We start from the raw sequence: 14,138 nt of genomic DNA, 5'->3' as shown, positions 1-14,138 counted from the left end.
AGTAAATGCTGCCATGAATAATAATCAGGAAAATAAAATTACGGTAAGTATGAAACAACTTTCCAGAATATGCCTGCGGTAGGCTAGGTCTGCGGTAGACCATATGGGAAAATGTATTTAAACCAAGGTTGTTTATCAGGTCCTCCTCTGCCTTTTGCATTTTTGCTCTCTGTATGTCTTGCATTTCTTATTGTATGTAAATAAATATTTGTTTTGCAATAGGCAAGGAACTGTCTTGGTAAGTGAGAGGTTTCTTGTCCTTGAGTCACAGTGTGGACATGGGAAATTCCCAATCTGTTTCCTACCCTCAACCACACCCTGGGGAGTCATGTTTAAATTATGTTACCAGAGTAGGAGCCTTGGCAGGATTTTTAACCATCCCATTTGTCACTAATTTAGCAGGATGGACGGAGGCTATGAGATCCTCTGACCCATTCCCCCATTGTGGAGCAAACAATGACTTCCACATAAATATGGTTAAGGGATAATGTTTAGAGGATAAAAGGGCATGGCCCTGGTATGGTCTGGACTCCGATTGGGACAGGGACTATATGAAATTGGGAGGAGAAAACTGGTTGCAAGTGGGCCCCCACTGGTACCCAACAACCAATAAAGGCAGGAAGCTTAGGAGTAAGGAGAAGAAAGTAGCTGGTTCTACAGGAAAAGCCCCAGATAACCTTGATTTAGGGAACTCTGATTCAGTACAACATAAGAGCAATGAGATTAAGGATAAAGATTTACAAGTAAAAACTGTTCCCCGAGAGACACCCTTGCCGCCCCCGTATTCCCCCACATATACCTCTTTGCCTATCTCCCCTGAAGATGAGGACGTTTTGTTAGTAGCTATTAATACTGGCATAAGGCATCGCATAACAGTAGAAGAAGAAGATAGTTCTGAAGAAGGAAATGAAGAACAGGCATCAGGGCAAGCCTCAGGAACCAGCCGTAGTACTCATTCTTTGCTTAACGCTCCCCCTATTGAAATTACTGTCACTAACACACCAGGCATGATATTAAAAAGTGGTAAACAGAACAGCTGTGCATGAACAGGAGACATATGGAACAAGGAATCTCCCGAATGTATGCTATCCTCCAGATGTCGGAGGACAAAGGCAGGCCAACATACACAAACAAATGGGAGAGGGAGACCGGGACCCAACTTACAGACCAAGAGTGGGGAAAGATTTTCCTCCTCACGCACAAGTGCTCTATAAGCTCAAAGTTCCAGGAAACTAGTTATAAAATCCTGACACGATGGTACCAGACGTCGGACGACCTCAGGCATATGCAGGTCACCGAAACAAGCGAATGCTGGAGGTGTGGCACCGAACCGGGCACCCACATACACATATGGTGGACATGCCCACGCATCGCACCATACTGGCAGATGATCCATACAAAGATCAAGGAGGTCACAGGTTCGGACCTTCCCCTACAACCCCTGCCGATGCTCCTACACCACACGCCCACACCAGCACACACATACAAAAACTCCCTCACCATGCACTTACTCACAGCTGCGAAAGCCCTCATACCACTACATTGGAAACGTTCATCGGTCCCCACATTCAGGCAATGGGTGGATAAGGTGGAAAATATCTATGATATGGAAATCATGACCGCCTCCCTGCAGGAGCGATCCGACAAGTGCGCCCTTAGGTGGTTCCCTTGGAAAACGCTCGCACCTAAGTTTCTCAAGAGGACAGGCCTTGGGTGTTTCTATTTTGTCCTCTATCCATGTTACCTGTTTCCTTAGCTTGGGAAAAGGGAGTACTTAATGCTATGGCATTGATAGATTCCGGAGCAGCTGAAAGCTTTATTGACCAAGCCTTTGTCACAAACCACTCTATCCCATCTCAGCTAAGGGATACACCCTTGGCCGTAGAGGCCATAGATGGTAGACCATTATCAGACCCTGTCATTTCTCGTGAGACTATACCAGTTAAGTTAACCATTGGTATTTTACACGAGGAGGGTATATCCCTCATGCTTATCTCCTCTCCTTCAGTTCCAATAGTCTTGGGGTATCCCTGGCTTAAAAAGCATAACCCTATTATTGATTGGGAACAAGGTGAGAGTCTCCTGGGGTCAGGGTTGCCAGAAAAGTTGTTTACAGAAAATCTCACCGGTTTGCGTAGTTGACGCACCAAGTAACCCTAACCAGTCCACAGATTTACGGATACCATCTCAGTACCTAGATTTAAAAGCAGTCTTTGATAAAAAGAGGGCTGATACTTTACCCCCACACAGGTCCTTTGACTGTAAGATTAGACTCCAGCCTGGTACTATGCCTCCGAGGGGTACAGTATATCCTCTATCCACTAAGGAGAACTTGGTCTTAGAGGAGTACATACGGGAGAACCTAGACAAGGGATTTATTAGGAGATCCTCTTCTCCAGCCGGGGCCGGTTTCTTTTTTGTAGATAAGAAAGGCGGCACTCTACGGCCTTGCATTGATTATCGGGGTTTGAATAAGATAACAATCAGAAATGCTTATCCTATTCCCTTGATTACTGAGCTATTTGATCGTCTGAAAGGCTCCAAGATTTTTACCAAGTTAGGGGAGCTTATAACTTGGTGAGAATTCAGCAGGGAGACGAATGGAAAACAGCCTTCAATACCCGGTATGGCCACTATGAGTATACGGTAATGCCCTTCGGGCTTTGCAATGCTCCTGCTGTATTCCAGGACCTAATTAATGAGGTTCTTAGGGAGTTTCAACATGAATGTGTTATAGTTTATTTGGATGATATACTAATACACTCTAGAGAACCTGAGACTCACCACAAACAAGTCAGAAGGGTATTGCGCAAGCTTCTACAACATGGTTTGTACTGCAAATTGGAGAAGTGTAGCTTTGACCAATCTCAGATAAACTTTCTTGGTTACGTTATTTCTGGAGACGGGTTTAGGATGGACCCGGTTAAACTCCAATCTATTCTAGATTGGCCATTGCCCAAGGGACTCAAGGCCATTCAGAGGTTTATCGGATTCTCAAATTATTATAGGCGCTTCATTAAGGGGTACTCTTCGATTATTGCTCCTATCACTAATATGACTAAACAGGGTGCTGATACCAAGACCTGGTCTCCTGAGGCGCTTGTTGCTTTCAGAACACTCAAGGAACAGTTCGCCTCAGCACCAATATTAGTTCATCCTGACACATCTTTGCCTTTTTTACTCGAGGTAGACGCCTCAGAGACAGGTATAGGCGCTATCTTGTCCCAAAGGCTAGGTTTGAATAAACCGCTGCACCCATGTGGTTTTTTTTCCAAGAAATTGTCTGGGCCTGAAAGCAGATATGATATTGGTGACAGGGAACTATTAGCAGTCATTATGGCCTTAAAGGAGTGGAGACACTTGTTGGAAGGGACTTTACACCCGGTTACTATTTTGACGGATCACAAGAATTTGTCCTATATAGGGGAAGCCAAGCGCTTGTCCGCCAGGCAGGCTCGTTGGTCTTTGTTCCTTACTCATTTCAACTACGTGCTCACTTATAGACCTGGTTCTAAAAACTCTAAGGCTGATGCATTGTCCCGCCAACATGAACCTTCTACTATGTCTGATATGGTTTTTTCTTCTGTAGTTCCCAAATGTAATATTGTTGCCAACACGAGCGTCAAGATTCACTCCCCCTTGCTTGCTGAGATCAAGAAAGTACAGCATCTGGCCCCCAGACTTGTTCCTGGGGATCGGTACTTCGTTCCTCCTGAACTCCAAATGGAACTGATGCAGTGTTTTCATAACAGTAAATTTGCCGGACACCCTGGCATACGCAAGTCGTGTTCTCTGATTTCTAAAGATTTCTGGTGGCCTTCGTTACGTAAGGATGTTAAGGACTTTGTCGGGGCATGTGATGTCTGTATGAGGACAAAACAACCTCATACGCTTCCATGTGGGCTTTTGCACCCCCTAGAAATTCCCGAGAAACCATGGTCTTGTTTGGCTATGGACTTCATTGTCGATTTGCCGGTTTCTAAAAAACATACTGTTATCCTCACGGTGATTGACAGGTTTACTAAAATGGCTCATTTTGTACCCCTGCCTAAATTGCCCTCTTCTCCCGAATTGGCTGAGATTTTCACGAGGGAGATTTTTCGTTTACAGCGGTGCTCGTTCAAATGTGTGGCTGATATCCGTTCCAGGGATTTTACGGCACACACCGCTGACCGCGTTCGACTGGATTAAAATGGCTGCAAACACGTGTCGAAGTCCAGAAACGGCGGCCACTTCGACGACTTCGGAACCTTGACTGTATTCGAAGTGCCGTTTTTTTTGTTTTGTTTTTTTTTTAAGTTGTCATACTGCTCCAAAGTCTTTAAAGGGCCAGGAACAGCATTTGTCTTTAGGGCCAAGGTAAGGTGGATGCTGGCAATAAATCAATAGGGGGGGGCAGCCAACAAGGGGTTCTGCTACACCGGTTATAGGCTTAGAGCAAGCACTACACCTCCTTATACACCTCATCCTAAGGTAAAAAGGTATTTTCCCCCTATACCTTATGCTCCCCAACATAAAGTTCGATGTAGTGATAGACATTAAAGGAGTTGGAGCAAGAGTGATAAGAATCAAATTCAAGGTAATTTTTCCTGCCCTGCTAACCAAACGTGTCAGGTTTATAATATAACAAGAAATTTCCAGCAGCAGGATGTAAAATTATGTACTATACAGTCGCAATGGTGCATGATTGTAAAACCGAGAAAAACGCTGCTGGAAACTGTTCTGTTCAAATCCATAATACTGGGTTCTGTGCCACTGCTTTCGCTATAGATGTACCTTCGATGCAAACTACCTTTTGGGATACAGGCATTTCCCGGTTTACGAACTCCCGCTTTACGTTTTCCCGCCTTTACGAACGTTTTTCGGATGCCCGCGCCATTTTATTTCCGCCGCCATTTTGTTTCGGCGATCCGTGGATGCGGACCGCGGAGTGTGTTTGGAGGCACTGGAAAAGGAATTTGAGGCCAACAGAGTGAACAGGAGTGAAAGGTAAGTTTAAATTCTGTATAATTAGCTTTGTCTTTATTTTCAATTTGAGTATTTTTCTGTTTAGAGCAGGATGTAACAGAAACTGAATGGATGGCACAGTGTACAGTACATGAGTGATAGTATGTGATGTACTGTACTATAATTGTATTAACACCTGCATAGAATTTTGATAGAGTTTATGAAACACTATGTAAAGGTACAGATCTGGAGTTCCATTTCTAATTTATGTATGTCTATGTATGTAATTTGTCTTAGATATTAATATGAAGTTTCTTGTATATTCCCTATTTTTTAATAAATAAAACAACTTTTTCCAGATAAAAATAAAAATAAAATATGATTAGGGTTTCCATATTTGATGTGTGAAGATACTGTATAACAGTGCATCTAATTGTTCATCCAAATAACCTTTCTTCTTCATTTTAATGTACCTGTATGCTTTTTCTAATTGTATGTTTTTTGTGTGTGCGCCTGAGATTGATGTGAGTGTGTTTAGGAGAGTGAACAGGAGTGAAAGGTAAAAAACGTGTTTGTGTGTGTGCCTGAGATTGATGTGAGTGTGCTTAACAGAGTGAACAGGAGTGAAAGGTAAGTTGAAAAACATGTTTGTGTGTGTGTGTGCCTGAGATTGATGTGCATGTACTTGGGACTTCTTGCATTTTCCCTAATCCCCCCCCCTCCTCTTCCCTTCCTGTAGACAGACAAATAAAAGTTGTGAAATGTCAGGTGTCTGTAATTTTAACTATTTATCCATATAAAGTGTGTGTGTGTGACATTGTGCCATATTTTGGCAGGTAGCATTGCAAGGAGCAGGAGGAGGGCTGAAGAGTCTGAAGAAAGGGGAGAAGGAGTAGAGCTTGAAGGCTCTAAAAATACTGGGAAAAAAAATGAGCGCTAAAAAATAAAAGGAGTAGAGATTGAAAGTTCTAAAAATAAAAGAAGGAAAAGGAAAGTGATAAAGGAGAGAGTGACGTTGAGAAAGAAGAAGGAGGAAGGCTTAAGAGAGGTTTGAAATTAAAGAAGGAAAAGGAAAGTGATAAAGGAGAGAGTGACGTTGAGAAAGAAGAAGGAGGAAGGCTTAAGAGAGGTGTGAAATTGTAGATTATACTAGCTTTAGTGTAACTATAATCTTAATTTTATTAATGACAGGAGGCGAATATTTGCTTAAGTCTCTCTTTACTAGAACTCCACAGCAGCACATTAACAGAGAGATAAACACCAAAGACAAAAACATAAGGTATCTATATAAGGCTCCTCCTAAGCCACCATTTCCTCTTTCACGCTGCGACAACGTAACGTACACAACAATGACAATAACTAAATAAAGAAAAATTCACAACATAACGATGAATGTCATCTGGAAAAACTTCGGATAATGGATGAACTTGATCTTTATCCCGCCAAACGGCCGATCCTATGAACTGAAGTCGAACCATTAAACTGAAACGAAATAAACAGAATCGAAAACACTGATTAGTGAACGAAATGTACTGATAAAACATAAATCCCACGATCCAGTACTGATAGAATAAAGACACAAAATCCATACTAATGACCGTCAATACAGTATAACATGCACTTCCCACAACATCACCCCAGACTAACCAACCTAGCCCAGATAATCAGACAAATCAACAGAAATACAATCAATGCAATCCATCCAAAACAAGGGGGGGAAGAAATCAAATTGGGTGGGAAATATTCGCCTCCTGTCATTAATAAAATTAAGATTATAGTTACACTAAAGCTAGTATAATCTACAATTTTATAGCATGACAGGAGGCTTCATATTTGCAGTTTTAACGCTCCGACAGCAAAGCAAAAGAAGCATGTTCCGACGGTCTAAAGTAAAATAGGCGAAAAAACTCTACACGGGACCCGTCCGCCGAACGCAAAATGTCCTGAAGGGAAGCGCTCGCCAAAAAAGCTCCGGAAGCTGCGGCGCCCCTAACCAAAAGCGCTCCGAAGGTCGCATCCACGCCCGCCAGAGCCAAAAGACATCTTATCCATCGCGCCAGTGCCTTCGCTACACGAAGCTTAGGCGAGTCCTAGAAGTAAGGGCATGATACAACCGTCGAATCCGACTTGGTACGTCTAAGCACCTTGACGGAGACCCCCTCTGGAGAAAAACGAGAAAGCGCCGACATCGAAGGCCCGGACATCCGAAACACATCTGAACAAGACCAGACACAAGAGGGCAAATTTCGCTGAAAGCTGGCGAAGAGAAAGGTCCTGGTTATCAGGCCAATTCCGAAAGAACGCCAAAACCAAACGCACGTCCCAGAGGGAAAAATACTTGGGCGCCGGAGGGCGCACCAGTCTCATTCCACGCAGGAGCCTGCAGACTAGCGGATCCTGGCCGATGGGGAAAAACCCGAAGCGGGACAAGTGCCGTCGAGATAGCTGATCTAACCACGATAACCAAGCGATATGACCGACCCAGGTCAAAGACAAGAGAAAAGAAATTCAGCACGCTAGATACAGGGCCCGTAAAGGGATCGGTATCCCGTTCCAAGCACCAGCGAAACCAGGAGCTCCATGTTGAGAGATAACACCTCTAGTGCTCGAAACCGAGTGGTTGATGTATTGCACCGCCGAACCATTGTCCATCCGAAGGAGCACGCATCAGTCCGACAGATGCTTCGCCAGGCTCCGAATTGCCAACGAACCTGCAATCAACCCCAGGCAATTGATGCGGGATTCCGATCTATTGTCTGACCACGGGCCCCCCGTGGACCTCGTCGTGCACGAGGCACCCCAGTCCCAAAGACTCGGATCCGACTCCTACACGAGATCCAGGGTCATCCCGAATATCGCCTTGCTGTTCCAGGCGGATATATGCGGGAGGCACCAGCTCAATCCGGCCTGCACGTCCGAGGCCAAGGAGATCATCTGGTCCTAAGAGGGTCTCTTGCGTAGAGAGTGCGCCTTCAGCCGCTGCATGGCCCTGTAATGTAGTGGGCCCGGGTAGAACGCCTGTATCGAGGCCAAGAGGAGACCCACCACGCGAGCCAACCTCCGGAGGGGAGTTCGGTCTTGTCGAAAACACGTCTGATCTCCTTCCGAATGGCCGTTATCTTCGCCACAGGCAGGCGGAGAATGCCGTCTTGCGCAACGACTACGAAACCCAAGAATTCCACCGTCTGCGCAGGCTCCAAGGCCGATTTCTTCAGAATGACCACGAACCCCCGGCATTCCAACAAGGAAAACGCAGAGCGCGTCCGAAATCTGAGCCCGGCGGGGTCCTCGCAAAGATAAGCAAGTCGTCCAGATAGACGATGCAGCGTACGGCCTCTGCTCTGAATAGGGTGACCACCGGTTTCAGGAGCTTGGTGAAGCACCAAGGGGCCGAGCTGAGGCCGAAGGGGAGGCATGGGAATTGGTACGGAGAGTCTCTCCATACGAATCAGAGGGGACTGCGACAGGCCCCGTTCACCGGGATGGAGAGGTAAGCGTCTTCTAGGTCCAGTCTCGCGACCCAGTCTACTGGCCAGAGAAGGCATCGAAGAAGGTGAATGCCCTCCATCTCGAAGTGGTTGTATACCACGAAGGCGTTCATTTCTCCTAAATTGATCACTGGACGGAATTCTACAGACTTCTCCCTTACCAGGAGAAAATCGAGCTGACGAAACCCCCCAAATCCGGGGCCTGTAGGACCGCGCCTTTGGCTAGCGTTGCTCGAACTTCCACCTCCAACAAGGGCTGTTGGCCTCTTGTGATGACGGGGATCCTCGGGCGTCCAACCTGTGTAGGGGAAGAGTGGAAGTCTGTGACATAACTCCGCACTGTCCCAAGGACCCATACGTCCGAAGGTAACCGTGGGCGGAAGACCCTCCCGATCGAAGACTTCGCTTTATCCCGGGAGGTAAACAGAATAACCTGTTTCTGCAGTTCCTCAACGAAAGGCTCCCTGAACAGCAGACCTTTAGCCAGGGGACCCACATCTTCGGCTCCCAAATCCGACAGCTTGTTGTCCATATGGAAGAGTGCCGTCTTCCTGGGTTCCGTGCAAAGGGCCACAGTGGCATTGCCCAGCAGGCAAATTGAACGAAGTGCCCATTCCCTCATGGTGGCTGGGTCCAGAGCCCTACCTTCTGTGAAGGCCTCGTCTGTTAGGGCCAACATCCGGGGTAACCGCCACCCTGTCCGGCAGTACCGGTCTGGGGCATTCCGCCCGCAGCTTCTTGCAGGCCTCACTTCCAAGGGGTCTACGGACCCAGTAGCGCACAAATTGTGCCAAGTGGTCGGGCAGTGACTAGTCCGAGGACCTGGGGCGTCAGATAGATTGAGGCTCTAACAGAGGTTCTCCAGTAGTGCCCAAAAGGGTATCGTCCCCCAACATTGTCGTGGGGGCCCTAGTCGGTGGCGCGTCTTCCTCTTCCCAGCGTCCACCGGGACCCTCGCCAAGGTCCGCAACCCAAACATCTTCTCCATCTGAGGGAGGCTGGTCTGCCCGCCACACATCCAGCACGGCCAAGGTGGGGGGGGGGGGTAAGGAGGCCTCCTCCCCTGCGCCCGATAGGCGGTGGCGCCTGGCCGGCGAGGTTGTCAACCTCAAACCACATCACTTCGCCGGAGTCTTGCCCATCCGGGAGCGTGGTTCAGGGTCTTCACCCTTTCAATAGCGCGTTCGCGCACTTGCCTGCTCTCGCACCTGAGAGTCTGACTCATCCGAGTCTTCTGCCAACTGAGGGGTTCCACACACACCCCTGTCCGTATGTGGTTGAGGGAGGGCCCTAGCCAGGGCTTTTTCAACAGATGCGGTCACAGCCGCATTAAGTAAAGCCTGCAAATTCTGCTCCTGTGCAGAGGCGTCCATAAAGTCTGAGTCTATGATACTTGATACCTACGAAGCTAGAAAACAGGTATCATTAGCAGGCAAAAGGGGCAGCACCCCTAGTGTTGGCAGAGGCAAGTAATAATGCATGCAGGCTCAACAAACCGTTATCCAGGGTATGGAGCCACCAGTCCAATAGCATGCATAGTATGGCACAGACAAAGCAGGCCAATCATGGGGCACAGACAAAGCAGGCCAATCAAGGGGCACAGACAAAGCAGGCCAATCAAGGGGCACAGACAAAGCAGGCCAATCAAGGGGCACAGACAAAGCAGGCCAATCAAGGGGCACAGACAAAGCAGGCCAATTATAAAGGCACAGACAAGGCAGGCCAGTATAAGGGTACGGGCGGTACCGACCCAGAGGTATAATGCAGGCGGAAACCTAGATCCTTTTAGACATGTAGTAGAATCTTGACTATTAGGGTGCAGGGTAGAGACGAAGCTGGGTCCTTATAGGCAAGGTTCTTCAAGATAGCGAAACACTTTAGTTTTTATATGGTTGTGCCTAATCCATTAGGCCACAAAATACGAGTGCCATGCTCAACCACCCAGATGGGGCCTGAACCCACAATCCCTGGCTTTTGACGCCAGTGCTACCTCCATCAGGCAACCGAGGCTTGATTAGAGCAGTCCTAGTTCAATAAGTGGGTAAGGACACCAGGCAGGGACACCTGCAGGAGGCACGCAGTGCCATGTGGAAGTCAGGAGAACCAGTAAACCGTAAAACCATGTCCATAGAAAAACATGCAGGGCAAGCACACATGCAAAGAATCGAAAACTAAAGTCTATTGCTTAGTTACTTGGGAAGGTGAGGGGGATTGAATCTGCGACCCTCATATATGGGGCATAATTTATGATGCAAGGGCTCACAGAGCTGCCTCACATGGACAGAAAAGAAAGCTGTCACCAAAAAATACGCACCCCCAAACAGCCCAGGAGATGGGGAAACACACCGGACCAGCTAGTCACTGTACCTTTAATAAGGCAGTGACGCGCGCATCTAACACAGTGGAGAGCCGCGCACCCACTGCCCGACCACGCGGTCGCGGGGAAGGTGACCGGGAGCGGAGGCTCCCGCGGCAAATGAGTAGATCCCTGCTCCGTCCCCACTCTGATAACAGTGTTAGCGAGTGAGCGGGGACGCGGGCAGGGTAAAGAACAAAACGGGGATTCCCGCTCGGCGGACGAAGCCGGCGGGCGGGAATCAAAGGCAACACACGAGGGACCGCAGGAGTCTTTCTCCGCGGTCCCGGCGGTCGGCACGGGGAGCGGTCGGATGACCGCTTCTCGGCGACCACCACAGCCAATAAGCCAGAGGAAACAGAACAAACAATAAAGCCAACAGGGTAAAACAAAACTCCCAAGGAGAAAACAGGCACAAAGAAATAAACACATGGCAAACTGTCAGTAATCTGTATAACTAAACACATGGCAAACTGTCAGTAATCTGTATAACTAAACACATGGCAAACTGTCAGTAATCTGTATAACTAAACACATGGCAAACTGTCAGTAATCTGTATAACTAAACACATGGCAAACTGTCAGTAATCTGTATAACTAAACACATGGCAAACTGTCAGTAATCTGTATAACTAAACCCATGGCAAACTACCAATAATCTGTATAAATAAACACATGGCAAACTGTCAGTAATCTGTATAAATAAACACATGAAAAAAAAAAAAAAAAAAAACTATCAGTATTGTAAAGGAAACATTCACCAAAGATAATAAAAGAGCCAGAAAGGCACATAAATCTCACAACCAAGCATAGTTCATAACAATCATAAATAAATCACACTAAATCCCAAAGCCACCCACAAGAAGCAGGAGGCAGAGGTACTCTGACCTGTACTGATGCAGAGCAGCAAAGAAAGAGGAAATGGTGGCTTAGGAGGAGCCTTATATAGATACCTTATGTTTTTGTCTTTGGTGTTTATCTCTCTGTTAATGTGCTGCTGTGGAGTTCTAGTAAAGAGAGACTTAAGCAAATATGAAGCCTCCTGTCATGCTATTAAATTAAAGAAGGAAAAGGAAAGTGATAAAGGAGAGAGGGACGTAGAGAAAGAAGGAGGAAGGCTTAAGAGAGGTGTGAAATTAAAGAAGGAAAAATAAAGTGATAAAGGAGAGAGGGACGTTGAGAAAGAAGGAGGAAGGCTTAAGAGAAGTTTGAAATTAAAGAAGGAAAAGGAAAGTGATAAAGGAGAGAGGGACGTTGAGAAAGGAGAAAGTGAAGGAGGACTCATAATGCCACCAAAAAGAAAGGAGGTTACAGTCGGTGCTTGTAATGAAAATATAAAAAGACGAAAAGCCATAACATTAGAAACAAAATTGAACATCATAACAGACCATGATGCTGGAAATACCACTAAAGAAGTAGCTACCAAATATTCACTAAGTAAATCAACTGTGAGTACAATTTTGAAAGACAGAGAAAAATATTTAAAGGAAGTAAAAAATGCGCAATCCCTGCATTCTACTTGGATACGAACCAAGGAAAATAAAAGCCTTATTCCTCACATGGAAAAACTTTTAACAGCATGGATAAGTGATCAAACTGGACGGCTCCATATGCCTGTTACCTATGCTACCATTTGTGCTAAAGCTTTATCACTTTTTGAGATGCTGAAACAAAGAAAAGGAGGCAACGTTGAAGAAACATTTTCTGCAAGCAGTGGGTGGTTTGATCGGTACAAAAAAAGAGCTGGTTGGCATAACATAAAAATCCTTGGAGAATCAGCAAGTGCTGATACAGAAGCGGCTAAATTATTTCCTGCTAAGTTGGCAGAAATATTGGAAGAGGGAAATTACTCGCCATCACAGGTTTTCAATGCGGATGAAACCGGTCTCTTTTGGAAGCGCATGCCATCAAGAAGCTACATTGCAAAAGAAGAATCATCAATGCCCGGTTTTAAACCAGCGAAAGATCGACTAACTTTATTGCTTGGTGGGAATGCAGCTAGAGACTGACTGTAAGTTAAAACCCATGATGGTGCATCGTGCAGAAAACCCTAGGGCACTTAAAGGAATTGTGAAAAGCACACTGCCAGTCATATGGAAAGCCAATAAAAAAGGTTGGGTTACTGCTTCGCTGTTTGAAGACTGGTTCTCACATTATTTTGTACCTGAAGTGAAAAAATATTGTGAAGATAAATCAATACCTTTTCAAGTTATTCTGCTTGTAGATAATGCACCCGGTCATCCACCCTCTCTTCAACATCACCACCCTAACGTCAAAATCATTTTCTTGCCACCAAATACAACTTCCATTTTGCAACCAATGGACCAAGGAGTTATCGCCACATTTAAAGCACTGTACCTTCGGCAAACATTTGAAATGTTGATTAAAGCAACGGATAATGAGACAGGTCCAAGTCTTAAAGATTTTTGGAGAAAATCATTTAATATTTTAGATGCAATAAAAATTACAGCATATGCCTGGAACAAAATTTCAGAGACAACCATGAAAGGTGTTTGGAAAAAGCTCTGCCCTCAGTTGTTTGGTACTAATGTTGAACGGTTTGAAGAACCAGCAGAAATTGTACAGCAGAACACAGAAGCAATTGTTACTCTTGCCAACAGATTGGACCTGGACATCTCTGTAACTGACATAAATGACCTTCTTGAAGCGCACAAGGAAGAACTTACAAATGAAGACCTCTTAGATATGGAAGAACAAGAGGAAGTTGAAGAGGTAGAAGATGTTACAGCACCTGAAACTCCTGTTCATTCTTTCACTTTGAAAGGCCTCGAGGAAGCATTTCAACACATGGAAAAGGCAATTAATATTTTTGAGTCGCAAGATTCTAACTTTGAGAGAAGTACCAAAGTTGCTAGAGATCTAAGAAATGCCTATACCTGCTATAAAGAAATTTACAACGAAAAGAAAAGAATGTGTTGGAAGCAAACCACTATCACAGCTTGTCTACAGAAAGCTGCTGTGACTAGCTCTGTCTCAAACGAACCAGAAACAAGTGAGGTGCAGCCTTCAACAAGTACCAAACAACTGAGGGAGGACTGTGCGGTGCCCCATTCATCAAGTGCAACATGTCTCTTCATTGAGGACGATGATGATTGAGGATATTTTGATGAAGAATTCAATATGGTATGTATTTCTTTAATGTTCCTACAACATATATGTATTTTTTATGCCTATATTTTGTATTTGTACTTAATAATTTGTTTTCTATAGTTAAATTTCTTGGTCAGGAACGGAACCTATTCTTATTACATTGCGGTCTATGGGAAATTAGTTCTCACTTTATGAACTCTCACTTTATGAACTAGGCTTCGGAACCAATTAGTTTG

This window comes from Pelobates fuscus, chromosome 7, assembly GCF_036172605.1.
Source record: "Pelobates fuscus isolate aPelFus1 chromosome 7, aPelFus1.pri, whole genome shotgun sequence".
Classification (NCBI taxonomy): domain Eukaryota; kingdom Metazoa; phylum Chordata; class Amphibia; order Anura; family Pelobatidae; genus Pelobates; species Pelobates fuscus.
The sequence above is the reverse complement of the archived record's forward strand: the minus strand, read 5'-3'. Positions refer to the sequence as shown.